The sequence below is a fragment of the Schistocerca serialis genome, chromosome 2 (assembly GCF_023864345.2).
Source record: "Schistocerca serialis cubense isolate TAMUIC-IGC-003099 chromosome 2, iqSchSeri2.2, whole genome shotgun sequence".
Taxonomy (NCBI): domain Eukaryota; kingdom Metazoa; phylum Arthropoda; class Insecta; order Orthoptera; family Acrididae; genus Schistocerca; species Schistocerca serialis.
In genome coordinates, this window is record NC_064639.1 from 1,102,344,543 (window position 1) to 1,102,372,395 (window position 27,853).

Below are 27,853 nucleotides of genomic sequence, written 5' to 3' on the forward strand. Positions count from 1 at the left end.
CTGACGATATATCGCCAGTCTCATATGTCCTACACGCCAACGTGAATAACCGTTCAGTTCTCACTTGCTCCAATAATTTTAGTAACTCTGATGAAATATTATCTATTGCTTCTGCCTTGTTTGACCATAAGTCGTCCAAAACTCTGTTAAATTACGATTCTAACACTGTATCCCCTATCTCTTTCCTGCCAACAGTTGTTTCTGCATCTATCATGTCATGAGGGAGGTGGTCCTCCTCATAGACCTTCAATGTACTCTTCCCAATTATCCATTCGCTCTCCTGCATTTAACAGTGGAATTCCCATTAATGTTATCATCCTTGCTTTTAATTTCACCGAGGGCTGTCTTGAATTTTCTATACGGTGAGGCAGTCCTCCCGACAATCATCTTTTTCTCGATTTCTTCACATTCTTCATGCACCCATTTCGTCTTGTCTTCCCTGCACTTCCGCTTTATGTCGTTCGTAAGTGACCTTTATTTCTGAATCCCTTAATTTCCTGCAACAGTTCTGCACTTCCTTCTTTCGTCGATCATTTACCCAATTGGTTCTCGCAGTTACCATCTTTGTACCTATGTTTTTCTTTCAAGCTTCTATGAGTTTTCTTTTTTAGCGTTGTCCATTCCTCTTCGACTGAACTGCCTACTGAGTTATCCATTATCGCAGTATCCACAGCCTCAGAGAACATCAAGAGCATCTTTTTGTTCGTTAGTACTTCCGTATCCCACTTCTTCACGCGCTTATTCTTCCTGACAAGTCTCTTAAACGTCGGGCTACTCTTAAATCTGTTTACATTTCAAATACAGGACAATGTTTCATACTGAAGTCAGTGGTGACTAGTGACCACACAATCGCAATGACCTCAAAAATCTAAAACATTTGATCAGGTGAACATTCGCAGCTGCGGATAGTATTTATACAACAAAAAACCCCTTCAGCTGTCAGTAATTTCTTAATTTATTGCACGACCGGTTTCGAAGCATAAAGCTTCATCATCAGCTGCTGCCAAATAATTATACGAACATAAATGTGTGGCGGTCGGAAGGACGGCTCATGACTGACTGGCTCGACCGCCACACTTTTATGTTCCCATAATTATTTGGCAGCATCTGATGATGAAGCTTTATGTTTCGAAACCGTTCGTGCAATTCACTGAGGTGACAGGTATTGTAATAGCAATACGCACATATACAGATGGCAGTCATATCACGTATTCAAGGTATAAAAAGACAATGCCTCGGCGGAGCTGTCATTTCTACTTACGTGATTCATGTGAAAAGATTTCCCGCGTGATTAAGGCCGCACGACGTGAATTAACAGACTGAACGTGGAATGGTAGTTGAGAGTTAGGGGCACAGGCCATCTCATTTAGACAATCGTCAGGGAGTTCAATTTACCGAGATCCGCAGTGTAAAGAGTGTACCGAGAATACCGAATTTTAGGCAACACTTCTCACCACGGACAACATAGTGTTCGGTGGCCTGCACCTGACGACCACAGCAGCGGCGATGGGTATAGTTGTGTGGTGAGCGTACGGTAAGACCTTCAGTACACACACCATCAGATTATCTGACTTGTCGCTCTAACGAAGTAGGCGAGTGTCTGCAATATGTCTTGTGGTGTTATCGTGGCGTGTTTATCTTCTGCCGTTAGGTCAGACAATAGAAATGCCACTTGCACGCTTAGAGTAGCAGATTGACGCTGACCAGCTTTATGTCCGCAGCTCGTGGTCGTGCGCTAGCGTTCTCGCTTCCCACGCCCGGGTCCCCGAATTCGATTCCCGGCGGGGTCAGGGATTTTCTCTGCCTCGTGATGACTGGGTGTTGTGTGATATCCCTAGGTTAGTTAAGTTTAAGTAGTTCTAAGTTCTAGGGGACTGATGACCATAGATGTTTAGTTCCATAGTGCTCAGAGCCATTTTTTTGACCAGCTTTAAACAGAACTTGATTAATTTTCACGCACATTTATTAAAATAATAACAAGCATAAAAATTACTTAACTTGGTTCTGGATGCTATTTACAATTGACAATCTGAAGTTCCTTTGGTACTGGTACGTTAATCTTATTCTCACAGATATCTCTGATACTTGACCAAAGTGTCTATACATTTATCTTCATGGCTATGTACAGGAATATGATAATCTTATTAGGCGCAGACTGAAAACTTGACTACAGACTAGTACAGACAAATGCAGAACTTGTACAGACTGGTACAGACTAATGCAGACTAGTACAGACTGGTGCAGACAAATGCAGACTGACTAATCGGAGGTCTGTACACTCGTTATAATACCTCGCGCGTTCATGTATCACTGCGCGAGTGTGATCCGCGAGGAGAAAAGGTTCTACGTTAGCAGCAATCTCATTGGCTGCGTTACATATTAATACGCGGATCGTTGAAAGCAGAATTTGGTCCGTCTCTATGGCAGTGCCATCTCGTAGTGCAGAGACGGACGAGCGCTGCGCCTGCGCTTTTGTGCTTAGCGGGGCGCGCTCTAGTGGGAAAGTTGTGTACGCGCTGACTACGCGGAACTATGTACACAACAAGTTGTCAGTGTTAACAGACAAGCAACACTGCGTAAAATAAGCGCAGAAACCAATGTGAGACATACGACCAACGTATCCATTACAACACTGCTACGAAATTTGGCCTTAATCAGCTATTGTAGCAGAGGACCGACCCGAGTGCGTTTGCTAACAGTATCTCATTCAGCGCCCGTCCTGGGCTCATGACCAAATCGGTTGGACCCTAGACGCCTGGTAAACCGTCCCCTCAGATGAGTCCCATTTCCAGTTAGTAATAGTTGAGGGTAGTGCTAGAGGATGGCGCAGACCACACGCAGCCTTGGACCCAAGGTGTCAACAAAGCACTGTGCAACAAGCTGGTGGTGGCTCCATAGCTTTCTGGGCTGTGTTTACATGGAATGGACTGTATGGCTCAAATGGCTCTGAGCACTATGGGACTCAACTGCTGTGGTCATCAGTCCCCTAGAACTTAGAACTACTTAAACCTAACTAACCTAAGGACAGCACATACACCCATGCCCAAGGCAGGATTCGAACCAGACTGGAGCGCCTAGAACCGCACGGCCACCGCGGCCGGCAATGGACTGTATCCTCTCGTCCAATTCAACCAATCATTGACTAGAAACGGTTATGTTTGGCTACTCTGACACAATCTGCAGCCATTACTGGACTTAATGTTCCCAAACAACTATGAAATTTTTATCGATGACATTGCGCCGTCTCAGAGGGTCACACCTGTTTGCAATTGGTTTGAAGAACATTCTGGACAGTTCGAGCGAATCATTTGGCAACTCAGATTGCCCCATAAGAATCCCATCGAACATTTATGGGGCATAATCGAGAGGTCAGCTAGTGCACAAAATTCTGCACTGGCAACAGTTTCGGAACTGTGGACGGTTACAGGGGCATCATGGCTCAGTACTTCTGCTGGGGACTTCCACGTTACGTCGGGTTGCTCCACTACGCCGTGCAAAAGGATGTCCGACACGATATTAGGTTGTTTCCTATGCGTTTTGTCACCTCACTGCAAATTAAGAAATTGCTGACAACTGACGCGGATTTTTATTCTGTAAACATCTTAAGTGGCTCGTTTGCGGTCCTATGTTCACGGAGCATTTTTGATTGTTATCGCATGCTATTACACGTCTTAGCTTTCACTGTTGGTTGTAATATACCCTATACAAAAATCGAATGTTTCGATCGCGAGAAAACTATGCTCGCAGTATCTTAATGTTTCACCATATTAGTATGCAACTGTAACAGCTAACCAAGCCTCCTCATGTAGGCTCGTCGCTGTTGCTGAGGAGTGACCGGGGCTTCAGTGACCAGTTCTTTGACTTCATCGATGTGACACTGCGTGAAATTCTGAGGAATGGGACTGGGCCGCTGCCACCACTGGATCCACTCGAGATCAGCAATCTGAGCCTGACGCTAGGATCGGAAAGTGAAGCCTATCAACCGTAAGTGTTCACCGCAAGAGTTACATCTAAAATATATCGTCTTTTCTCTGTCATTATTCTTGGCTTTGATTGCCGTGTCAAATTATTACAAAGAACATCTTGTAACTAGATTAATCATCGCACTCAGTACATGTAAGGTTTACAAGTTCTGAAAGTATCTCAGTGTTGTAATGATTGGTTTCTATGGCTTTATAAAACTGTTGGCCCCATAGGCTTTCCAACATCTGCTATAATATGCTTTTCACAGTGTTCACATAGCGATGTACAGTGAGGGCCGATACTGAATGGATTTATCAGTATAAAGTTTGATTTTTATTTTTTCACTTCATGTTCGTCAGTGCCTTCTGCGAGGCGGTAAGTCTGGTACCGCCCGCCGCGGAATCTGAATTCCCGCCAGACGTCATGGACGTCGAAGACCCCTAGAGGTCTCTGCACCATCACGCCGTATGCTGTGGAGGCGCGCGCCTCCTGGCCTGCATTTAGTGTGAGGGCGCCATAGTGGAACACGTGGTTCCAGCAGCCAATAGCGGCGCCCCCGATAGAGCATTTAAGCACCTGCCTCTTGCTCAGCCAGTGCGCCAGCTCCCCCTCCCTGATGATGCCCTCCTCCCCTCCATCTACCCCTCCTACCAACTTTTATACTCCCTCCCTCTTCCTGTGATTGTTCCTATGGGCACCCCCTCTCTCCCTTCTATCCCCTTTCCCTCCCTCCTCTCTCTCTCCCCCTCCACCGCTAGGCTTCCCCTACCCCCATACCTTCATTCCTCCCTCCATCTCCTCTGCCCTTGGCATCTTTGCTCTCTCCTCTCCCTCCCCCACCACCTTCTTCCCCTCTTGGCAGGTCCCCGGACTCGCACATGCAAAGTGGACATTCGCGCGCCGGAGATCATCACCATCAGTTTCTCGTGTGTGTGACATCGTGTTTGTGTTTAGTGTTCTTCGCCGTCACGCTCCTTCATTCACCTGCACTGTCGAAGTCGTCAGTGTTTGTGCGCCGTGCCAACAGTTTTTAGTGTTTTTTCGTCGAGTGTGAACGGCTTCATGTCATTTGTTTTCTGTGTCTACTGTTTTTTGCCCCCCACTTTGTTCAGTATCTTCTGTGTCTCCTTTGTATTTTCATTGTCAAACTTGTGGCTGAAGAGCAGCGTAGTATGCTGCTGCTGGCCCACCGTATGTAAGGTTTAAATGACAATAAAGAAAAAAAAAGCTTACCCAGTCCCACATTCCACCTGCTCTCCATCTCTCCACTCTCCATACCCTCTCCCAAGATGGCTTCCACCAGCTCCCACTCCCTGATGATGCCCTCATCTGCGCGGTTCTGGCGTTGCAGTCTGGAACCGCGAGACCGCTACAGTCGCAGGTTCGAATCCTGCCTCGGGCATGGATGTGTGTGATGTCCTTAGGTTAGTTAGGTTTAACTAGTTCTAAGTTCTAGGGGACTAATGACCTCAGCAGTTGAGTCCCATAGTGCTCAGAGCCATCTGAACCATTTTGATGCCCTCATCCCCTCCATCTACCCATGCTATCAACTTTGATCCTCCTCTTCCACATCCTGTGTTTTTGCCGTAGGGCACCTCTCTCCCTTCTGTCCCTCTTCCCTTCCTCCCCCCTCCTCCCCCCTCCTCCCCCCGGCCTTCCCCTACCCCCCATACCTTCTTTCCTCCCCCCATCTCCTCTGCCATTGCCATCTACACTCTCCCCTCTCCCTCCTCCCCCACCTTTTTCCCCTTTTTGCAGGTCGCCGGACTCCCACACGTCACGTGAACTTTCGCGCACCAGAGACCATCGCCATCAGTTTGTGTGTGAGCCGTCGTGTTTGTGCTTCAGTATTTTCGCCGCCCACACTCCATCGTTCACGTGTGTCATCTCAATGATCGGAGTTCGTGTACAGTGCTGACAGTTTTTTGTTTTTCTACACCTGTGAACAGCTTCGTGTTTTTTAATTACTGTGTCTAGTGTTTTTTGTCCATCGTTATGTTCTGTTATTCTGTGTCTTCATTGTGTCTTTTTGTACTAACTGTGGATGAAGAGCGGCGTAATGTTGCTGCTGCCAGCCCACCTTTTGTATTAGGTGTAAAATCACAATACAGAAAAGAAAAAAAACTCAGCCAGCCAGTTTAATCTTGCTTACGTCTCCGCGTCTCTGGACACATCGCCTCGCCCTAGACAGCTTATTTACTTTCTTGTTGTGTGCACGAGTGAACGTGGTTGTTAGGTTTTCTTGCGACTCCGTTGTTTCGATCTTGTTGTTGTTCGTTCTGTCCTCCGTTGGTCCTGTCCGTCCTCTCCCGTTATGTTGTTGTTCTCTCGCCGCTCCGCGGGTCCTGCCGCGCTTTCTGTCACTTCAACCCCGCGACCGTTCCGGTCGCCGTTACAACAGTAAGCTGCAGCGTCTCAGTCACGTTGCCCACAACCGGATAGAACCATCCTGAAACTTACCTGTTGAACCACCAGCAGCTAAACTCACGTGTTGCTGACAAGATAACGCTACCGATCTACGCGTCTTACGATCTGACCGACCAATAGGGAGGCTTGCAGGTGCTCAAGTGGGGGTGGAACCGCGGCCGGCAGCCGGAAGCGGACACGCCGTTCGCTCTCTTCTGCTGGCAGCTTCCAAACCGATCAGGCGCCCTCCTCACCTGCTCTCTTAGGCAGCTCCCCATTCGGTCTCGGCGGCTTCTCCAGGCCTGCCTTTCTTTATGGCATTAAAACTTCATACAGTTTAAACTATGTTTTATTCTTCTCCTCAACAGGTACCTACTGCTTTCCCCTCCTGGCCAATCCTGACGCATTAACAGCAAATAAGAGATTTGAGGTGATGATTTCTAGCCGTATAATGAGCCACATTATCATTCTTATATTTCTTATTCTCCCTGCAAACATAATGTACACCATGCATCTGCGCTTGAGGACAGATTCATTCAGTTCGTTTGCTAGAGTCATTCATACCATTTAATGGTCCTAGAGAATATTATGGAAACGTTTCCGAGGGCACAACGCTTACTTCATTGCCGTATGTGTAGCCATCAAGAGTTTCGGAATGTTTGCCCTTCGGGTTCTAAGTCCAAAAGAGTCGATAGCTACGCTACTGGCCATTAAAATTGCTACACCAAGAAGAAAGGCAGATGATAAACGTATATTCATTGCACAAATGTATTATACTGGAACTGACATGTGATTACATTTTCACGCAATTTGGGTGCATAGATCCTGAGAAATCAGTACCCAGAACAACCACCTCTGGCCGTAATAACGGCCTTGATACGCCTGGGCATTGAGTCAAACAGAGCTTGGTTGGCGTGTACAGGTACAGTTGCCCATGCAGATTCAACACGATACCACAGTTCATCAAGAGTAGTGACTGGCGTATTGTGACGAGCCAGTTGCTCGGCCACCATTGACCAGACGTTTTCAATTGGTGAGAGATCTGGAGAATGTGCTGGCCAGGGCAGCAGTCGAACATTTTCTGTATCCAGAAAGGCCAGTACAGGACCTGCAACATGCGGTCGTGCATTATCCTGCTCAAATGTAGAGTTTCGAAGGGATCGAATGAAGGGTAGAGCCACGGGTCGTAACACATCTGAAATGTAACGTCCACTGTTCAAAGTGCCGTCAAGGCGAACAAGAGGTGACCGAGACGTGTAACCAATGGCAACCCATACCATCACGCCGTGTGATACGCCAGTATGGCGATGACGAATACACGCTTCCAATGTGCGTTCACGCGATGTCGCCAAACACGGATGCGAACATCATGATGCTGTAAACAGAACCTCGATTCATCCGAAAAAAGGACGTTTTGCCGTTCGTGCACCCAGGTTCGTCGTTGAGTACACCATCGCAGGCGCTCCTGTCTGTGATGCAGCGTCAAGGGTAACCGCAGCCATGGTCTCCGAGCTGATAGTCCATGCTGCTGCAAACGTCGTCGAATTGTTCGTGCAGATGGTTGTTGTCTTGCAAACGTCCCCATCTGTTGACTCAGGGATCGAGACGTGGCTGCACGACCCGTTACAGCCATGCGGATAAGATACCTGTCATATCGATTGCTAGTGATACGAGGCCGTTGGGATCCAGTACGGAGTTCCGTATTACCCTCCTGAACCCACCGATTCCACACTCTGCTAACAGTCACTGGATCTCGACCATCGAGAGCAGCAATGTCGCGATACGATAAACCGCAATCGCGATAGGCTACAATTCGACCTTTATCATAGTCGGAAACGTGATGGTACGTATTTCTCCTCCCTACGTGAGGCATCACAACAACGTTACACCAGGCAACGCCGGTCAACTGCTGTTTGTGTATGAGAAATCCGTTGGGAACTTTCGTCATGTCAGCACGTTGTAGGTGTCGCCACCGGCGCCAACCTTTTGTGAATGCTCTGAAAAGCTAATCATTTGCATATCACAGCATCTTCAGCCTGTCGGTTAAATTTCGCGTCTGTAGCACGTCATCTTCGTGGTGTAGCAATTTTAATGGCCAGTAGTGTATTTATCCCGTGATTCACTGCAAGATACAAAGGCTTGCTGAAATGTAATCCATCCGGATTTTTTACTCTGTTCGCAGTATCGGTTTAGGTGTTACATGCCACGGATATTACTCGACCGACATTCCCGGTTCGCTGACGCTAGTTCCAACCCTCTGCCGCTGGAGGGCTCAAAATTGTAGCTTGTAACATGGCGGCGTCTATCGTCACTGCGCATGCGCGTGAGAAACAGCGTGCTGCATCCGAGTTCCGAATTCGAATTCATCCACGCACGGAGCACCCTCTCCTTTAACTTGACTATGCTCGAACACACACGAGCACTGCGACATCTTCAACAATCCGGCGTCTTTGGTTCACCGACATGGAGCGGCCTCCGTACAGTCCCGACTTCGTCCCGTCCGATTTTGATCTGTTTCCAGAACTTAAAGAACACCCTCCAGGACTTCTCTTTGACAGTGATGAAGCGGTGCAGGCAGAGGTGAGGTTGTGTCTCCGTCAACAAAGTCAAACATTCCAAGGTGACGCTGTCAACAAGTCTGGTCTCTCGCTGGGAGATATGGGTTCGTCGTCTGGGTGGCTGTGTTAATTTGTAGACATGAATAATAAATATGAAGGATGTTGATAACGTTTGTTTTGTTAGAAAGGTTTAAGAGTTTGCATACACAAATTTCGGTAGCAATACTTTTTAGCACGCTCTGGTACAAACAGACACTACTTAAGTTTCCATAATGGCAACCGGATTCAAGTTTTTCTTTTGTCAGTCAACCATTCGTCAGCAAGTGTTACGACAACACCCTCCTGAATTTGAGTCCTACTGACAGCCTTGGGAGAGCCAGTCCTGACAAAACTCTACCATCTGGTGAGCAAGATGTATCAGACAGGCGAAATACCCTCAGACTTCACGAAGAATATAATAATTCCAATGCCAAAGAAAGCAGGTGTTGACAGATGTGAAAATTACCGAACTATCAGTTCAATAAGTCACAGCTGCAAAATACTAACGCGAATTCTTTACAGACGAATGGAAAAACTAGTAGAAGCCGACCTCGGGGAAGATCAGTTTGGATTCCGTAGAAATATTGGAACACGTGAGGCAATACTAACCCTATGACTTATCTTGGAAGCTAGATTAACGAAAGGCAAACCTACGTTTCTAGCATTTGTAGACTTAGAGAAAGCTTTTGACAATGTTGACTGGAATACTCTCTTTCAGATTCTGAAGGTGGCAGGGGTAAAATACAGAGAGCGAAAGGCTATTTACAATTTGTACAGAAACCAAATGGTAGTTACAAGAGTCGAGGGGCATGAAAGGGAAGCAGTGGTTGGGAAGGGAGTGAGACAGGGTTGTAGCCTCTCCCCAATGTTATTCAATCTGTATACTGAGCAAGCATTGAAGGAAACGAAAGAAAAATTCGGAGTAGGTATTAAAATCCATGGAGAAGAAATAAAAACCTTGAGGTTCGCCGATGACATTGTAATTCTGTCAGAGACAGCAAAGGACTTAGAAGAGCAGTTGAACGGAATGGATGGCATCTTGAAAGGAGGCTATAAGATGAACATCAGCAAAAGCAAAACGAGGTTAATGGAATGTAGTCGAATTAAATCGGGAGATGCTGATGGTATTAGATTAGGAAATGAGACACTTAAAGTAGTAAATGAGTTTCGCTATTTGGGGAGCAAAATAACTGATGATGGTCTAAGTAGAGGGGATATAAAATGTAGACTGGCAACGGCAAGGAAAGCGTTTCTGAAGAAGAGAAATTTGTCAACATCGAGTATAGATTTAAGTGTCAGGAAGTCGTTTCTGAAAGTATTTGTATGGAGTGAAGCTATGTATGGAAGTGAAACATGGACGATAAATAGTCTAGACAAGAAGAGAACAGAAGCTTTCGAAATGTGATGCTACAGAAGAATGCTGAAGATTAGATGGGTAGATCACGTAACTAATGAGGAGGTATTGAATAGGATTGGGGAGAAGAGAAGTTTGTGGCACAACTTGACTAGAAGAAGGGATCTGTTGGTAGGACATGTTCTGAGGCATCAAGGGATCACCAATTTAGTATTGGAGGGCAGCGTGGTGGGTAAAAATCGTAGAGGGAGACCAAGAGATGAATACACCAAGCAAATTCAGAAGGATGTAGGTTGCAGTAGGTACTGGGAGATGAAGAAGCTTGCACAGGATAGAGTAGCATGGAGAGCTGCATCAAACCAGTCTCAGGACTGAAGACCACAACAACAGCAACGTGTTTTCCGAATGATTGCAAGAGACACGAAACACACCCCCTGTTATTTAGATGGGTTGAAACTTCTTCTTTGGTGAATTGCATATCGCTTTTGCAGAGTTCACGTTGGATATCGGTTACATTTGCTGGTAACGATTCCAGTTACCTACACATGATACACTATCAGCTTACAGGCCGATGAAGAGCCTCAAGCAGTTTGATAACATAAGCACCGAGTCTCTTATCCTGGAAGTCGGTATTCATCCGTTTTCGACGAACATGAAAAATCACTTCATGTACGCTTTGTGTCTATAATGTAAAAGTACTCACGGTATCTGATTCTTTTCTACACAGGCCAATCAGTGTAACCTACCTGCTCTCCCTGGTGCACTAAGTTTACAGTGGGTGTTCCGGCACACTTCTATTACATTCGTGACGATGTCACAGCCCCTTTCTCCATGACGTCATCAAGCGACAGTTCCTGACCTCTTTCCCTCCATTCCCCCTCCCAGTCAATCACAGCTTAGTATGGGTAAAAATAGCGTCAAATACAAACATACGCAGAAAAAAAATGTTACGGAATCTTCACAGCCACCAAGGCCAAAGACAGTTATGTAAAATATTTGTCTCTGAAATGCGTGCGTGCGCGCTCCCACATACACACCACACACACACACACACACACACACACACACACACACATACACGCACACACACATGCAATGCTTGTGAGTACCATCACTCACTCTGTGTGTGTGTGTGTGTGTGTGTGTGTGTCTGAGAGAGAGAGAGAGAGAGAGAGAGAGAGAGAGAGAGAGAGAAAGAGAGAGAGAGAGGGAGGGAGGGAGAGAGAAGTCCAGTGTCCCATAACACAGAGTCCAACCAGGACTGCCAAGAAATGATACATGTAAACTCGCTAAGTTATCTTGGATGAAGTACGAACAGTATATTACTGATGAAATGAGAAGGGAAAACAAAAGTACTCTTGGAGGTTAAAATTTAGCACAATTTTTTCTATGTACAATGTTTTTGCATTCTTTGTTCGAACATTTGAGCATTGTGGCCTAGCTACAACAAGGGATATCGTACAAAGTTTTTCACTATCTGAGCAACTGTAAACAAACTAAACTGCCATCGGAAAGAATAACTCAGGTTAATGAGGGAGGAGTGTATTAACATCAGTCACAATTATGATGTTCAGTTTACACTCATTTTTAGGTATTTCCATTATTTATAGTTATTTACATTATTTACGGTTATCATTTTTATACGATAGTGACTCAAAGCTAGTGTATTCACCTTATCTAGAAATAGGAAATGCTTATCGTCCTTCACCGAAAGTGCTAATTCGCACTATGTTATGGTCGAAACTGAGTGTAGCTTACAATGAATTACGAAGGGCTTTCAACAAGAAACGCAACACATTTCTTTCTCGAACAATTTCGGTTGAAAAAATGCGGGGTTTTTTTGTAGGACATCGTGGAATATTCCCGCTTCGGTCCCCGTATTTCCATGTAGTTATAAAAACTGGTGGCACTTTACGCGAGAAGGTGAAGTCCCAACAGCGACATGCAGGACAGCCCGATTGGTTGTCCCAGTGTACAGCCGGTATGTCTGTATATACACTGCCAAAGAGTGGTGGCACCTCCATGCTCCCAACTCGAAGAGTTTGCAGTCAGGTAGATTAGTTCTTCACTCAAAGACGATCTGTGTGGTCCTCATCTTCGGTCAGTCACCATTGTGACTAGCAGGAAAGGCAGCTCGCAGAGTTGAAGTGCCGTCGTCGCATAACTCCCCCCCCCCCCCCGCCCCCCTTTCCCTCGCCAAATGGCTGTGGACTGCCAACTGGCATCAGCTGGCGGCAGTTCGTCATGTGACGATCGCTTATCCTGCAGCTAATGGAGCTGACCTTCTGTCGGCATCAGTGATGACCAAACCCTGATTACTAAGTGAAAAGAAGGAGCCGGCCGCGGTGGCCAAGCGGTTCTAGACGCTTCAGTCCAGGGAAATGGGGGGGGGGGGAGTTAGGCGACGACGACACTTCAACTCTGTGAGCTGCCTTTCCTGCTAGTTACAATGGTGACTGACCGAAGATGAGGACCACGCAGATCATCTCCGAGTGAAGAACTAATCTATTTGACTGCAAACTCTTCGAGTTGGGAGCATGGAAATACGGGGACTACAGCGGGAATATTCCACGATGTCCCACAACAAAATCCCGCATTTTTTCAACCGAAATTCTTCGAGAAAAAAAATGTTGCTTTACTTGTTGAAAGCCCTTCGTAATTCATTCTAAGCTACACTCTGTTTCGACCATAATGCAATGCAAATTAGCACTTTCGGTGAAGGACGATAAGAATTCCCTATTTCTAGATTGGGTGAAAACACTAGCTTGGAGCCGGCCGCGATGGCCGAGCGGTTCTAGGCGCTTCAGTTCGGAACCGCGCGACTGCTACGTTCGCAGGTTCGAATTCTGCCTCGTGCATGGATGTGAGTAATGTCCTTAGGTTAGTTAGGTTTAAGTAGTTCTAAGCTCTAGGGGACTGATGACCTCAGATGTTAAGTCCCATAGTGCTCAGAGCCTTTTGAACCATTTTTGGAAAGACGGAGAGGTTTATATAATGATCGATGACGTGATTCCCTTGCACGGGTGGCCGAATGTTCTCCAGTTTTTCGGGCCTGTCAGCATTCTCTGCTGAGCTAATGTTTAGTTTCAGAGCGTCAGAGCGTTCTCTTATGCAAGGTTTACAGCCTGAAAGGCTTTGTTGCGTAGTCTTTACGTGTAGTCGCGCCATGCTGGCTCCTTAAAAGAATATCATTACGCCTCCTTTGCAATGACATCATGGTGGTGAATCAGGTGCTCCTGACGCTCTCTCTCGCACAGGCTGTGGTGATGTGTCCCTTGCTTGCTTGTGATCCCTAATCCCTAAGTGTTTATACGCGTTTCGCAACCACTGCATACCAGGCGGGCGCACTACGCCTGTACATCATTCCAGACAGCTGAAAATTTGTATTCTTTTCTGTAATACTATTTTTTCTGTGGAACAATATTCGCTATTTTTATTCAGACCTGACAGAAGAAATCTAAGCGAGCTTATATGATATACCGATGTTATTCGTTACAGAAAACTAAAACAATGTTTGCAACATAAATTGGTTTCAAGAAAGGTTCCTCGAATTTTATCATCTGCGTAAGCTCCCTGAATGAAGCCGTACATTTAGACTAATGCACAAGAAAAAACGCACGAGTTCAAGCACATATTTTGTGAAAACTTTTTTCAAACTGTAGAATGATAGTGTGTCTGGATACACAATGCAAACTTGTGAAAAATGCAGGACATAAGATTAGACTAGGGAAGGCAGATATGGAGAAGCTGTATTAACTTCCAAACCAATTTTCAGACGAGTGTTACTCTTAACATTGAAGTGAACAGGTTGATGTAGTTTTTCACAAAAGCATCGCTGTAAGAATGACCTTTGGCTACGTTGAACACCTTTATTTTGGAGTGCCATTATGGACAGATACTGAACAAGTTTCCGGCAAGCAACATAAAACCGTGCTACACAGATAGCGTAATTTATCACACTAAAATTCCAAATATTTATGAGGATATCGTGAAAGAGATTCATAAAAGTTTTAATACTTCAAGTTTTCCTGTAAATATCAGATACAATATTCACCTTATGACTATATGATAGTGCACTACACTGAGTGACACAATGGTTGATAATGTAGATTATCAGAGTATAAATTCGAATTGCCAAAACCAGTTGTCTATATACGTATTCATTGTCATATGGGCAAAACTTTTCTAATCATAAGATTTCATTTTTCAAATGTAAGAGAGGTTGGGTTAGTGAAAGACGTATTAAGTGGTAAACTTATTACAGAATTTGTCCGTCTATGAACAAACGTGTGGAGTCAAGACTGAGACTGGACCCACAATGTGCAGAGCAAAGTGTACAAAACAGTATTCTGTTAATAGGTAAACCATTTATGATTACTGGCAATGTGTGTTAAATTTGGAAGGTAAAATACCTATGCATTATGTAATTTATTCAAAACACCATATACTTTCTTCTATTAAACAACATAAGCTAGGTTTATTTGCTCAGCATGGTCGTTTTAAACTTTCATGTAAGGTGAAATCACTGAAAAATGATGATGATGATGACTGATTTTATTGTAAAATGGTATATACCTGAAAAAGCGTGCCGGCCGCTGTGGCCGAGCAGTTCTAGGCGCTTCAGTCCGGAAACGCGCGACTGCTACGGTCGCAGGTTCGAATCCTGACTCGGGCATGAATGTGTGTGATGTCCTTAGGTTAGTTAGGTTTAAGTAGCTCTAAGTTCTAGGGGACTGATGACCTCAGATGTTAAGTCCCATAGTGCTCAGAGCCATTTGAACCATTTTGAAAAAGTGTAAACTGTTTGTATGTTTGTGTGTGTGCATGTGTTGTGCAAAAAATGTAAACTGTAGACTTAAATGCTAATTTTAATTGCAAATGATGTGAATTGACACACTGTATTCTGATTGACTAGATTACAGTTGAGATCGTCCGAAAAATATGGTTTATTATGTTGAGTGCGTCTGATTTCAGCTATGATTTATACTTTTCAGTAATTAAGAAAATTACAAATTTCGTTCATGTGTTTGTGATCAAGAGATGTCAATCATAATTGTTCATATAGCGAATTTATCGATTAATCTAAAAACGATGAAGGAAAAAGTATTGTACTAACAAAGTATGCTGTTGTAGTGACAAACTATGCTAAAATGTAAACACAGAGTATGAAAATGAAAAAACCTTGTACTGTTTAAACTTCTGTGATTTACTCTATGAAAATGTAAACTAAGTTTTTATAATTAATAAACACACGTTCAGAAAAAAGAACACCTTCGACGACTAGAGACAGGACGTTCATACTCAGAGGACATGAACACTATTATGTTCTGCAGAAATGATTAGTATTTCAGTCACTACAGTTCAGCGTGTGTCCTGTTGCCTAGCAGGCATAGGGTCCACCATAGGCCCTGACAACTTCTTCCATTCTTGATGGCAGCCATGTGTATACGGCATGAAAGGCGTCCCGTGGTATAGCCATCCATGCTGGATTCTTCTCGATCCGATGTTCATCTGTGGTGGCTATCATTGGGTCAGAACACTGCACTCATTGTTCCACCATATCCCACACATTTCGACTGGTAACAGGTCTGGTGATTTGGTGTGTCAGGGCAAAAAGCTAACATTCTGTGACACCAAGTAGGCATGTATTCATGCAGAAATATGTGGTCGTGCATTGTCTTGCTGGAAAATAGCGTCCAGGGATTTGAGCAGAAAGGGTATGGCTGCAGGTCACAGGATGCCACTCACGTAGGTCACACTGGTCGTAGTGCCCTGGGCGCACCAAATGTGATTTGTGGTTGTACCCAATAACGTTCCCCACCATGAGGCCTTGAGGTGTCGCCGTATGTCCTGTGCGAATGCAATCACTGTGATGCCGCTCCCGCTGTCTGTGGCGAACCAAAATGCGGCCATCACTTCAAAACAAACAGAACCTGTATTCGTCCGAAAACACTGTCTCGTGCCATTTCTGCCCCCAGTGACGTCGCCCCATACACCATTGCCGGCTAGCAAGATTCTGCAAGTCCCTCAAAGGTAGGCAGAGAAGTGAACGATGCACAAGTAACCCATGACGTAATAAGGGGCGACGGACTCTCACCCCTGATAGTGTCCGATGTATTCCACAAAGTTCCACTGTTGCGCCAGAGCCGAGAATGACGCAGATCTGTCCTGCATCCTGCAATGCCAATCGGATGAGATGTGTCGATCTACTCCGGAGGAGGGGGGGGGGGGTGGGGTCTGGGCGGTGCGACCTGACCGATCTCGTCTTGCTCTGTGTCCTACAATAATGCACCCTCTTTCAAACTCCCTGATTTGACAGTACGGTTCGCGCATACTACCGATTCGATAACCTAACGCGAAATGCAATGTAGAAGTTCCGATTTCCAAAACTAATATGCTGCTGTGACGGCACTGCAGCCACGGTCCGTATGACCTGACTAAAAATGACAGGAAACTAGAAAAATGCAGGAAGCACACTTGTGTGTTGTTGTTGTGGTCTTCAGTCCTGAGACTGGTTTGCTACTCTATCCTGTGCAAGCTTCTTCATCTCCCAGTACTTGCTGCAACCTACGTCCTTCTGAATTTGCTTAGTGTATTCATCTCTTGGTCTCCCTCTATGATTTTTACCCTCCACACTGCCCTCCAATGCTAAATTTGTGATCCCTTGATGCCTCAGAACATGTCCTACAAACCGGTCCCTTCTTCTTGTCAAATTCTGCCACAAACTCCTCTTCTCCCCAATTATATTCAATACCTCCTCATTAGTTATGTGATCTACCCATCTAATCTTCAGCATTCTTCTGTAGCACCACATTTCGAAAGCTTCTATTCTCTTCTAGTCTAAACTATTTATCGTCCATGTTTCACTTCCATACATGGCTACACTCCATACAAATACTTTCAGAAACGACTTCCTGACACTTAAATCTATACTCGATGTTAACAAATTTCTCTTCTTCAGAAAGGCTTTTCTTGCCATTGCCAGTCTATCTTTTATATCCTCTCTACTTCGACCATCATCAGTTATTTTGCTCCCCAAATAGCGAAACTCATTTACTACTTTAAGTGTCTCATTTCCTAATCTAATACCATCAGCATCTCCCGATTTAATTCGACTACATTCCATTAACCTCGTTTTGCTTTTGCTGATGTTCATCTTATAGCCTCCTTTCAAGATGCCATCCATTCCGTTCAACTGCTCTTCTAAGTCCTTTGCTGTCTCTGACAGAATTACAATGTCATCGGCGAACCTCAAGGTTTTTATTTCTTCTCCATGGATTTTAATACCTACTCCGAATTTTTCTTTCGTTTCCTTCAATGCTTGCTCAGTATACAGATTGAATAACATTGGGGAGAGGCTACAACCCTGTCTCACTCCCTTCCCAACCACTGCTTCCCTTTCATGCCCCTCGACTCTTGTAACTACCATTTGGTTTCTGTACAAATTGTAAATAGCCTTTCGCTCTCTGTATTTTACCCCTGCCACCTTCAGAATCTGAAAGAGAGTATTCCAGTCAACATTGTCAAAAGCTTTCTCTAAGTCTACAAATGCTAGAAACGTAGGTTTGCCTTTCGTTAATCTAGCTTCCAAGATAAGTCATAGGGTTAGTATTGCCTCACGTGTTCCAATATTTCTACGGAATCCAAACTGATCTTCCCCGAGGTCGGCTTCTACTAGTTTTTCCATTCGTCTGTAAAGAATTCGCGTTAGTATTTTGTAGCTGTGACTTATTGAACTGATAGTTCGATAATTTTCACATCTGTCAACACCTGCTTTCTTTGGGATTGCAATTATTATATTCTTCTTGAAGTCTGAGGGTATTTCGCCTGTCTCATACATCTTGCTCACCAGATGGTAGAGTTTTGTCAAGACTGGCTCTCAAAAGGCCGTCAGTAGTTCTAATGGAATGTTGTCTATTCACGGGGCCTTGTTCCGACTCGGGTCTTTCAGTGCTCTGTCAAACTCTTCACGCAGTATTGTATCTCCCATTTCACCTTCATCTACATTCTCCTCCATTTCCAGAATATTGTCCTCAAGTACGTCGCCCTTGTATAGACCCTCTATGTACTCCTTCCACCTTTCTGCTTTCCCTTCTTTGCTTAGAACTGGGTTTCCATCTGCGCTCTTGATATTCATACAAGTGGTTCTCTTTTCTCCAAAGGTCTCTAATTTTCCTGTTGGTAGTATCTATCTTACCTCTAATGAGATAAGCGCCTTCATCCTTACATTTGTCCTCTAGCCATCCCTGCTTAGCCATTTTGCACTTCCTGTCGATCTCATTTTTGAGACGTTTGTATTCCTTTTTGCGTGCTTCATTTACTGCATTTTTATATTTTCTCCTTTCATCAATTAAATTCAATATTTCTTGTGTTACATAAGGTGAAACGTCCCCTTTGAACAATTATACACGACTGTGCTTGTTCTGACACACAATGTTTTTAGCGCAACGCAATCTGACTTTCAAAATTCCCTACTAAAGAATGGCCCTGACTAACATCAAACTATACTTTTCACAAATCACTTACCTCACAAAAATCTTCGCTGCTCAAGTTACTGCAATACAGCGAGCGCCACTACTGCCAGCTAAATAAAAGATTCAAACTATGGAAGGCACTAACTACTGATAGGGACAGTTAGCAAATGAAAGATATTAATAGAGAACAAACAATGTATTTAACTTGATATCATCATATATAAATATAGCAGTTCATGACAAATTACAAATCTCAGCCATCTCTCTCCCCACATCCACCACTGCTGGCGGCTCACCTCCAACTGCGCAACGCTACGCGCTGTTCACAGCCAGCTGCCGCTGCCCAACACTACAATGGCGAGTATTACAACAATGCAAAGCAGACACAGACTGCCCACAGCACAGCCAGTGATTTTCATACAGAGGTGGCGTTACCAATGAAAAAACCTAAACAGCCTACTTACATAGCCCCCATGCTCCCCACAAAAATTTTTACAAATAGGATTGGGCAGTGGCCAATACAGAATTGAAAAAAAATTTTCATAATTACAATAACAAAGATATCAAATGCACACACTTATTGATACAACGTTGGTCAAAAGCTCAAATTTTCTCATAGTCCATAAAGACAGTCCTAATCATACATAACAGTAGAATAGCAGTGTTTTTCTCAAAGTCTGAGCAGTAAAAGAAAATGCACACGGAAGTAGTGGATTTCCATGCAGTCTTGAAGAAGTAGTGTTGTCCTTCCAACGGAAAGACAGTGCTGACTCTCGACATGCTGACAGGTAATGGGCCACAACAGAGCAAACCCACTGCAGAGTCAGTCGAAGTTTTGATGAATATTGGTAGGTAGGTCATCACAGAGCAGACCCACTGTAGTCCTGGTAGAGATTACGGTATTGGTGGGCCACCAGAGGTGCAGACCCACTGCAGTCCTTGTAGAAATAATGGTATTGATGGATCATCAAAGATGTAGACCTACTGTAGTCCTTGAAGAGATGGCCAGCAGCCATCTGTTGTGACTGTGCTGGTGCACAATCACCACTGAAGAGTCTTGCGGACAATATAGCAAGTCCATAAACCACCACTTGTGCACTCACAAAGTTTTTGAAATTGTTCTTAGAACCAGCAATGCTGTTATCCAGTCCCTTGCTGAATTATTAACACACGTGCAAACACTATCAGTCCCCACTTCTCACATATTGTCCATATACTATGACCAACAGAAACGTGTGCAGTGAAATGTTACTTAATTTGAAGAACTGGTAACAATTACAATTTTATAACATGAGAATACAATAACAAAGGTACTCAATACATCATTAAAAACATAACAATATAGATAACATTTGTAGTAACACAGGCTTTACAAAAGAATCGAACTAACATATACATCAGTGGAATTATGACATGAGTACATACATAAAAGATCACAATAACTTTTGAAACATCAACTTCACACATGAGCATTAAAACAAAACAGAATAATAATATCTAACATCTTTACAAAGTAAATAACATATTATTAATGCCAATTATATTCGAGGATAACAGTATTCCTCATCATAGTGAATGTAGCTTAATATTAAAAGAAAACAAAATTCTATGAAACTACACAGAGACAGGAAGAAAACAAATACACAAGGGTACACAAACACATAGTGGGATAACACCAATAGGAAAGGACAGGGTTCGTTTTCAGTGTAACATTTGGTACTGCAGTCCAACCCAAAACTTCATATATCTTTCCTCTTATTTCATCCTTTGTTTCCATCAAAAAAATTCTATCTAAGCATGCTTTCTGTATTTATATGTTCACACATTTCTTACCTCAACATATATTTCCAAGAAAATCCTACCTAAACCTGTTTTCTCAATGCATTTCTTCCAATTCATCGCAACTCATTCTCTTAGAGGCTACCCCCTCTTAAGCTAACTTAAATCTACTGAGCTCAGATGCTAAACTAAGGGACGAGGCAATGCAGCATCACATAACAAATCAACACAAACAGCAATGCAAAAAAATGCAAATTGGCAAAGCTAGCAGCAATAATGAGCAAAAGTCAAATTCAATAACACTATGCCTGGCAAACAGCAGCAACTTATACCTAAACATGACATAGCGCAAGCAGAAAAAATATTACACTAAAATGGCCATGTCTAATACCTATGTCACATCTTAACATTAGAGTGATGCATCACAATTTATTCTACAAAAGAAATTACCAAGTACTTGAAAAGAAAATTATGTGTTACTGTTATTAGTTCCTTCTTATTGTTCTTTCCTTTCCAAGTGCTCCTTTTTTTAAAGAATGTGGATCATAAAATAATTATTTAATAGATCTGTTGACAGAAAGTGTTCACATTAGCAAATGCATTTCATTTTATAAAAGCAATGCTGCAACACAGCTGAAAAACAGGTATCAAATGAAATAAGCAATTACGCAAACCAAAGCATAAAAATATCATTCAATAGTCATGTGACATTTCATAAGTTAGTAGAAATTCTCTCAACTCTCGTAGAAAGACGCTTGTCGTAATCAGGTGTGCAGATGTACGAATATTTCCCATCAGTTCATAAGCATTTCAGTAATTAGCACAAAGTGCGAGTAATCATATGTTTTCAAATAACGAGGGTGTCGCATTAGCGATGAAAGGCACACCCTAATGGCTTGTTCTCCAGGTGTTTGACACAGCTGTGTGCCCACAACGCATTACAAAAATCATATGTTTTCAAGTTCGACCGTGTCGTTTTTGCGATGCTTTCTACAAAGGAATGTCAGAAGCGAGGTTAATGGCGTCCCCTTTTTTTTCTACCTGTGCCGCTGAAAAGGGCTCGCAATAATGGCTTTTTCTCCAGGCGTCTGACACAGCTGGGTGCCCGCGACGCATTACGTGCAGGTGGTCACTTAACTTTCTTACGGAAATATTTATGACAGCAGTTTCCGCTACAGTGACAGTCTCACATAAAAATATTTCACAGGTCAAGAATTAGCGTTGCAAATCTGTAGAAACAAAATCCCATGAATATAACAGTGTCCAAAAAATGTTCAGTGGCATTGTGATACATTCACACATGATTCACACATGTCATAACTCTTAAAGTACGATTCTTGGTTTCCAACATCCTTTTTCACAAGTCAAGAGTGCCTACCCACTATTCATTACTCCTTACCTTATTACACATATACGTATCCATCGACACTCGTCAATATTTCGTCATTATAAATATGAAGCATAATCAAATAACTCATATAGCCTCAGCCTATTAATCGTAAACATACCTCAGCAGCATAATACACATCGTCGTCGTAAAAATAACATTATAACACCTCAGTCAAATCTCAAAATCGTCGTAGCTTCCTCCAATAATTAAAAAAATTCTCTGCTCATGTCAAAAGTGTCATCTGCCTCAAACGTACTTTAAAAATCATAATCCCTTTACCAAATACATCATTCAAAGCTCTCATAGTATCACAATGGTTCCGAAAAAATATGAACAGTTTACAAAGTACAGACAAAATACAGTTTCATAAGTGTGAAGTTATCCAACTGTGTAATTACGTAAACATCTGTCACTGATATAGTAAAAATAAATGTTTGTCTCTCTCAATTAAATGATCAGATAGCTGTGTAAATTGTGTGTTAGAGAAATATGGTACCGATGTGTAAAGTTGTATAAGCAAATACCATATTAGCTAGGGTTCCTTGTGGTTGCCACACACATGGTACACAAAGTAAGCATGTACCCCCCTGAGGATTTATGTAATTATACCCTCAGGTGTTACAGATTACACCAATGGAATGAAATATATCACGGAAAACTTTCTTTGTAATTCAAAAATCTTTAAAAATAAATGTTTTAAGTACAAAATTAATCACTGAAATGCGTGTCCTGTAGCGCTAAATGTGCATCTTGTTGTAAGATAATCTCTGTGGAAGTGTCGTAGTTATTTTCCTCCGAAAGCTAAGTTCTGCAGAAGCCAATGTACTTACCTCATGATAAACAAAAGTGAAATGCTTTGCGTATAGATATCGTAGTTATTATGCTTATTGGCGTGATGAAGAAAGTACTGTACAGTAACATAATGTTGTGCCACGAAAAAGGCTGTCTCATTGTTGCTATACCACAAAAGTTACTACTAAAACATGTTTTTCTTTCCAGAAGAATTCAGAAAACTGTGCAGATATAAAACAGATACACCGCAAAAGCAACATTGTAAATTGTCACTCATTAGTAGCGTCGTGATAAAAATCGTGTAGCTGTCACATAACTAACCTCTGTGTCATCTGGTATCTCTCAGAAAGCACTTTAAATTCAGAATGTATTTTCAAATAAACCAAAATGTTGCATTAAAATCTCATTAGCACTACTGGTAAATGTTCTAAGTATGTGAGCCTTATAGTCGTTACGTAATCGTGCAACAAACAAGCAAGAATGTACACACACAATAACACTGTGACGTCTGTTCACTATAACAATGCATTCGTCATTTCTGTTTAAATAAGTTCTCTTGGTTCTTGATTGGATATTTAACTTCAAACATTGTTGTATGTTAACAGATTCTAAATCTGACAATGCGTACTAGAAATGTGAAGTGAAAAGTTTTATGCCAAAGACAAAGTTAAAAAGCAGATTATCTTTCAATAAACGGTTTTACATGTGAAATGTGGTGTAAACCTTTACTCTTCCTAGTACGCAGAGTTTCAACTTTAACGCAATTATCATGTGGTGTACGTCGGTAAAGAAAACTGGAATTTTTCTCAAGGTTAGCGTCTATGTTATTTTTCCTTGAGCCAGCCGGCGCACGCGGCTGCCTGCTGTGCGAGTCATTGTCTGTCTCTTTGTTGGCGCGCGTCGTTATTGGGATTTGGAGACCTAACTTCTACAAATTCGCCTTGCCGAGAGGGCCCAGCTCTGTTTAAAGCTCGCCAGTACTGATGGAATTCAGGTCTGTCGTTTTGTCGGTAGTTTACACAGTTTCTTTCGTGTCGGTCATGTGGTGGAGAATTTCTCCCTGAATCGTAACTGCGCGCTGAACTGTTGCGTCTGAAATTATTCTGTCTCCCTTGATAATAATTATTTTGGTTCCCATATTGTCTGTTTCTATGGTTATCTCTGTCATACTCATTACTACAGACATGCGATCTTTCTCTGTAACTATTACTCTGCCAATGGTTGTCATATGGGTGGTGTCTGTTTTGGTCACGATTTGGGTTGTAAGAATAGACCTGTCGTGTCCAGTTATTGTTTCTGTCGTCACGGAATTGTGACGGAAGTGACCTGTAGTGATTGTTTTCCTGTTTTCGCATCCCGCGACTGTCTGTGTCAATTTCCAGTTCTTGTAACAGTCCCTGAAAAGTCTCAATGTCTTCTTTACAACGTCCTGCTAAAATAATATGTCGTAAATGTTCAGGCAATTTGAGTAAGCAAATGCGGATGAGTTCTGAGGGGCTGTATGGGTTTGAAAGATATTGATTCTTATGCAACATGTCTTCAAAATATTTGACAAGACTGGAAAATTCAGATTGTTCAAAGTGTTTCATCATCATGATGCTATGTTTTATTCGATCTTGTGCGGCTTGAGACCAATATGCTGAGAGGAAGGCATGGTAAAACTCTCCTTCACTGTGGCAATCGTGAATGACCGATCGCATTCTTACAGCTGGTTCATTCTCTAAGTAGCCACACATAAATTCTAATCTGTGCTCCAATGACCAGTTGGGAGGAAAACAATGAGAGAATTGATGGAGCCATGCTTGTGGATGAATGTCGTTGCCAGAATTCTTAAACATTTTGAATTTACGTGTAGTAATGAACAGCTTATAGTCAAAATCATCGTGTCGGCGAGTAGCATCTCGGTCATAGTTACGTCGTGTCGGCGGTTCCATCTCAAAATTCGGTGTACCTTGCCAATTTCTTTCATAATTACCGAAATGCCCTGTGTTATTATTTTGTGGCTTTTGCGTATTTCTAAGTTCCTCTTCCCGTGTTGCAGCGCGAGTGTCTTCTGAAATACGTAATTCTTGTATTACCTGTGTCAGCTGATCTTGTACTTCCCGGATTTCTCTTTGGTGTTGCGTATCAATTTGATTCAGATTTTGTTTCAGTTTCCTAATTTGTTCGCTCTGTTCTGTGTCATTAAAGACTACCGGTTTTGCATCATTCAGATTATCATCTACCTTCGTAGATAAATTATTTAGCTGATCCGAAAGTTCAACTACTTTCTCTGATAATGAACACATTTCCTCAGTGTGTTTTTCTGAACCAAGTTTCAGTGTGTCCATTTGTGTTGAAATCGAATCTACTGTGTCCTTTAAGTTATCCTGAGTTTTTGCAAGTTATGTAACCGAATCGGTAGATGCAACTGAGTCAAATTTAGCTTGCAAGGTCTCATGATTTTCATGAACAATAATTTGCAGTTCTTTTATGGCTGCTTCGTGATTCTGTAATGCATTTTCATGCCGCGAAAAAATAGGTTGAAAATGCTCACAAATTTGTGTTTTTACGTCATTACAGACTTTTTGACATTTCGATTCAATGTTATGTAACTCAGTAGTTAAGTCTTCACGTGTTTGTTCAAGAGTTTGTTCCAATGAGTGTAACTTTTTAAGATTTTGTTCCACTGTGTCTAACTTTTTAAGATTTTGTTCCACTGTGTCTAACTTTCGAAGATTTTGTTCCATTGTGTCTAACTTTTGAAGCTTTTGCTGTGTTTGTCCCATTTGCTGTATTAATTGTAATAACAATGCACTGGTGTCTGGAACATGTTCCTCAGTGCTTTTCGGCAGTGAATTTGCACCGGCAACATTCACATTTTGACAAGCAGAAAATGTGTCTTGACTTATTTGAGAAAACGGTGAGGAACCAAAACCTCAATCTACAGTATTTGCGAGATTGTTTCCTGGCATTTCGGATTCCTGAGGCGAGCTGTTGCCGACCGATAGTTCGATAATGCGTCCCTCTTCACTAATTGTTTCACTGTCCACGCCATTGTTTGCCGCCCGCTCCATTTCCCTATGCACAGTTACCAAATTACTACTTTGAATGTCTGTTAATTCATTACTCTGCGGCGCTAACACACTGCTTTCGTCTTCACTGTCATTTCTCAGTTTACTTTGGAGCCTAGTATTACGTTTTTCACACGCCATTATTGTCACAATATTTCACACGACAACACAGAAAAGCACAATTTGAAGAGCAAAAATAAGAGAACACATTAACATAACACTGAAAAAATATCTAGTTAATTGCCCGCGCTGCTGAGAAATACTTGGTGTAAAACTGCATGCATGCTACAACTGTTTTACTGTACCACAATGAAAGACTGCAACTACAAAGAAGATTCTCTCTACAATTACGCGCTAGCAATAAACAAAGGCTACACTAATTACACAAACTACAAGAAAAAAAATCAGAAGACTCCAGTGAGGTATCCTAGGCCAAGGGTCGACATATGAAACGTCCCCTTTGAACAATTATACACGACTGTGCTTATTCTGACACACAATGTTTTTAGCGCAACGCAATCTGACTTTCAAAATTCCCTACTAAAGAATGGCCCTGACTAACATCAAACTATACCTTTCACAAATCACTTACCTCACAAAAATCTTCGCTGCTCAAGTTACTGCAATACAGCGAGCGCCACTACTGCCAGCTAAATAAAAGATTCAAACTATGGAAGGCACTAACTACTGATAGGGATAGTTAGCAAATGAAAGATATTAATAGAGAACAAACAATGTATTTAACTTGATATCATCATATATAAATATAGCAGTTCATGACAAATTACAAATCTCAGCCATCTCTCTCCCCACATCCACCACTGCTGGCGGCTCACCTCCAACTGCGCAACGCTACGCGCTGTTCACAGCCAGCTGCCGCTGCCCAACACTACAATGGCGAGTATTACAACAATGCAAAGCAGACACAGACTGCCCACAGCACAGCCAGTGATTTTCATACAGAGGTGGCGTTACCAATGAAAAAACCTAAACAGCCTACTTACAAAGGATTTCTACTAGCCCTCGTCTTTTTACCTACTTGATCCTCTGCTGCCTTCACTACTTCATCCCTTAGAGCTACCCATTCTTCTTCTACTGTATTTCTTTCCCCCATTTGTGACAATTGTTCCCTTATGCTCTACCTGAAACTCTGTACAACCTCTGGTTCTTTCAATTTATCCAGGTCCCATCTCCTTAAACTCCCACCTTTTTGCAGTTTCTTCAGTTTTAATCTACAGCTCATAACCAATAGATTGTGGTCAGAGTCCACATCTGCCCCTGGAAATGTCTTACAATTTAATACCAGGTTCCTAAATCTCTGTCTTACCATTATATAATCTATCTGATACATTCTAGTATTTCCAGGATTCTTCCATGTGTACAACCTTCTTTTGTGATTCTTGAACCAAGTGTTAGCTATGATTAAGTTGTGCTCTATGCAAAATTCTACCAGACGGCTTCCTCTTTCATTTCTTTCCCCCAATCCACATTCACCTACTATGTTTCCTTACTCCCTTTTCCTACTCTCGCATTCCAGTCACCCATGACTATTAAATTTTCGTCTCCCTTCACTACCTGAATAATTTCTTTTATCTCATCATACATTTCATCAATTTGTTCATCATCTGCAGAGCTAGTTGGCATATAAACTTGTACTATTGTGCCGGCCGCGGTGGTCTAGCGGTTCTAGGCGCGCAGTCCGGAACCGCGCGACTGCTACGGTCGCAGGTTCGAATCCTGCCTCAGGCATGGATGTGTGTGATGTCCTTAGGTTAGTTAGGTTTAAGTAGTTCTAAGATCTAGGGGACTAATGACCTCAGAAGTTAAGTCCCATAGTGCTCAGAGCCATTTGAACCATTTGTACTATTGTAGTAGGTGTGGGCTTCGTGTCTATCTTGGCCACAATAATACGTTCACTATGCTGTTTGTAGTAGCTTACCCGCACTCCTATTTTCCTATTCATTATTAAAGCTACTCCTGCATTACCCCTATTTGATTTTGTATTTATAACCCTGTATTCACCTGACCAAAAGTCTTGTTCCTCC

At 42.7% G+C, this 27,853-nt stretch overlaps 1 long non-coding RNA gene across 1 annotated transcript in view; it reads left to right on the forward strand.

Annotated features, from left to right (window-relative positions):
* The window catches only part of LOC126458561 (uncharacterized), a 72,047-nt gene that overhangs the window by 21,857 nt on the left and 22,337 nt on the right, over positions 1 to 27,853 (forward strand). Inside the window, exon 2 of the long non-coding RNA XR_007585660.1 lies at positions 3,810 to 3,984. This is a non-coding gene — a long non-coding RNA (uncharacterized LOC126458561). The remainder of the gene's footprint in view (positions 1 to 3,809; positions 3,985 to 27,853) is intronic.